The sequence below is a fragment of the Tupaia chinensis genome, unplaced genomic scaffold (assembly GCF_000334495.1).
Source record: "Tupaia chinensis unplaced genomic scaffold, TupChi_1.0 Scaffold000126_2, whole genome shotgun sequence".
Classification (NCBI taxonomy): domain Eukaryota; kingdom Metazoa; phylum Chordata; class Mammalia; order Scandentia; family Tupaiidae; genus Tupaia; species Tupaia belangeri.
Genome location: NW_006159594.1, coordinates 1,134,734 through 1,137,872, shown reverse-complemented (window position 1 = coordinate 1,137,872; position 3,139 = coordinate 1,134,734). Strand labels below are relative to the sequence as shown.

Sequence of the window (3,139 nt, the reverse complement as noted above, 5' to 3'; positions counted from 1 at the left end):
TGGCCAAAAGAGGTTTGAGTCCTGGACCTGGCAGCTTGAAAATTACATCAGGTGTGTGTGCATGCATGCCCAAACTTCCAGGAGAATAGGGGAGGAGGGATTATAGCATGGCCATCCCTCCCGGGCAGTGATTTCTCACTTCTCCTCTCACTGTTTCTCTTTTTGTCTCCAGCAAGCACACGTTTCCTCTGGCATAAAAAATAATAATAATAAATAAAAAAAAAACAAGGCTCTGTGTTACTCCTTAGATTTGACTGCCCCCTTTTACCACCTGAAGCTCTCAAGATCACAAAAATGGTAAGATTTCATTTATATTCAGGCTGGGAGGAGGTAGCAAAAGAGCTACTTCCAGGAACATAAAGGATGAAGTCCTTCAGATTATACCTATAAAGAAGAAAACAGGGTGCCAGCAGGCGGTGTAGTGATTAAAGTGCTGGACTCCCTTGTGGTCAACTGCACTTTGAGTTCTGTACCTAGTGACTTGCTTTCCAATCCCCCCTCTCTCTCTGTGTCCCTGGTTTGTGTACATGTCCTATAGCAAAAAAGAAAAAGAAAAAAAAATAGGGATCAGCAGATGGCGTAAAGGTTACGTAGCTGAACTCTCACGAAGTCAGCCGTGGTTAGAGTCTTGGACCTGGCGATTTAAAACTCATGCTGAGTGTGTGTGCTTGCGTGCCCAAAATCCGTGTGTGCCCCAAATCCTGAGACGAGAATGGAGGAGAAAGGATTGTTGTGTGGCCATTCCCCCCCAGGGGGTGATTACTCAGTACTGTCTGTCTCTCTCCATCTCTCTGGTGAGCACACTCACCTTATAGCAAAAATCTTTCTCTCAAAAATAATTAATCTAATTAATTAAATAAATAATCATTACTTTTTTAAAAAAAGAAGTATTTTATTTAACTTATTTATTTATTTATCTAGTTTGACCAGAGAGGGACAGAGTGAGAGAGAGAGAGGGGAAGTAAGAAGGTAAGCTGCCAGGTCCGGGACTTGAACCGTGGTCAGCCATGTGGGAGTTCAGTGCTCTTAACTAACATACCATCTGCCGGTCCCTTAAATAAATAATTATTTCTTAAAAATGGGACCAGCAGTTAGCATAATGGCTATGTCGCTGGACTCCCATGTAGCCGACTGCGGTTCAAGTTCCAGACCCGGTGACTTAAGCTCACGCCGGGTGTGGTGTGTGTGTGTGCGTGCCCAAGATCCCTAGAGGAGAATGGAGGAGAAGGGATTGTGATGTGGCCATCCCCCCCGGGGAGGGGGGTGATTTCTCACTTTCTGTCTCTCTCTTTCTGGTGAGCACACATGCCCTATAGCAAAAACCCCTCCAAAAACAAAAAAAAAAAAAGAACCAAACCTGGGCTTTACCCAGAGCGCCAGTCACAGCAGAGCGGTGTCCTGCTGGCACCACCCTGACTAGGCAGTAACTTTCCAGCTTCCGATGATTAATAAAGGACTGTCTCCTCTCTGCTTCCCCACCCTCTGTTATGGGGACTCCCACAGCACAAATAAATTGTAAAGATATACTTTTCGTAAATGAGATAAGTACTTCATTATGATAGAGAATTAGGGAAAGCCAGGGATCACAACACAGATTCTTGGTTCTTAGCATGCTTTGTTTGGGTTAAGACTAGCAGTAGTGGAAGTCCCTTTAAAAGCAACATTAGGAGAAGCAAAGGAAATATTCTGCAAGAGTCCCTGCCCTTGAGGAGGTCACAGTCTAGCCACAGAGACAAATACACACATAAAATGACTTGAGGAGATTACAAGCAACATGTCAACAAGTACAAAGTAATTGATTGTTACAAACAAAAGACCTAATGCCGCAGGGTACAGAGCACTGAGCAGTGAGACTTTGTCTGGCTTACTCTATAGACCAGAAGGTGGCTGCCAAGGCTAAATCCTGTCCCCAAATGCATTGAGTTTGGCCCACTAGTAGCTGTTTTATGTCTATAATGATTAGAACACTGGTTGAGGAGGGAAAAAATGCTAGCTAAGGAAAGTAAAAGGAATGAAAGAATTGGAAGACAGCATTTATGAACTTGAATAAATGATTGATTCTGAGGACCAGCAGATGACATAATGTTTATTATATCACTGGACTTTCATGTAGACCACGACAGTTCAAGCTCCAGACCCGGCAGCTTAAAACTCATGCCGGGCACATGTGCATGTATGCCAAAAATCCTGAGAGAAGAATGGAGGAAAAGGGATTGTGGCGTGGCCAACCCCCCTAGAAGGGGTGATTTCTCGCTTTCTGTCTCTCTGTCTCTTCAGGGAGCGCACGTACCCTATAGCAAAAATTTCTCTTTCTTTCTTCTTTCTTTTTTTCTTTCTTCCTTCCTTCCTTTCTTTCTTTCTTTCTTTCTTTCTTTCTTTCTTTAAATTTGACCAGAGAGGGGCAAAGTGAGAGAGAGAGAGAGAGAAAGAGGCAAAGCAAGAAAGCAAGCCGCCAGATCTGGGACTTGAACCACGATACCACCTGCTGGTCCTGTAAAAATCTCTCTTTAAAAAAGAGGGTGGCCAGGGGTTTTGGTGCAGACATGGCCAAGTCCAAGAACTACACCACATACAACCAGTCCCGAAAATGGCATAGAAATGGCATCAAGAAACCTCGATCACAAAGATATGAATCTCTCAAAGGGGTGGACCCCAAGTTCTTGAGGAACATGCGCTTTGCCAAGAAGCACAAAAGGAAGGGTCTGAAGAAGATGCAGGCCAACAACCCAAGGCCATGAATGCATGAGTGGAGGCCATCGAGGCCCTCATAAAGCCCAAGGAGGTTCAGGAGGGCATCCCGAAGGACAGCAGCTGTAAGCTCAGTTGACTTGCCTACATTGCTCACCCTACCCTCGGGAAACGTGCTCGTGCCCGTATTGCCAAGGACCTCAGGCTCTCTCAGCCAAAGACCAACAAGGCCAAGGCTCAGACCAAGACCCAAACCAAGGCCCAGGCCTCAGCTGCAGCTCCGTCTTCAGTTCCGGCTCTGGCTCAGGCTCCCAGGGGTGTCCAGGCCTTCACAAAAGCCTCCGTAGTAGAGCCCTCTGCCAATATGAGGCCAGAAGGACTGGTGACCCCCCCAGCTGCTCTCTGTGTGGGGCTGGTGTCCTCCTGTGCTGTGTGTACTTATAAACTTGAG

The 3,139-nt window shown here is 45.9% G+C and overlaps 1 pseudogene; it reads left to right on the top strand.

Moving 5' to 3' along the window:
* Positions 1 to 2,543: 2,543 nt before the first annotated feature.
* The window catches only part of LOC106734482 (60S ribosomal protein L29 pseudogene), a 5,001-nt pseudogene continuing 4,405 nt past the window's right edge, over positions 2,544 to 3,139 (top strand).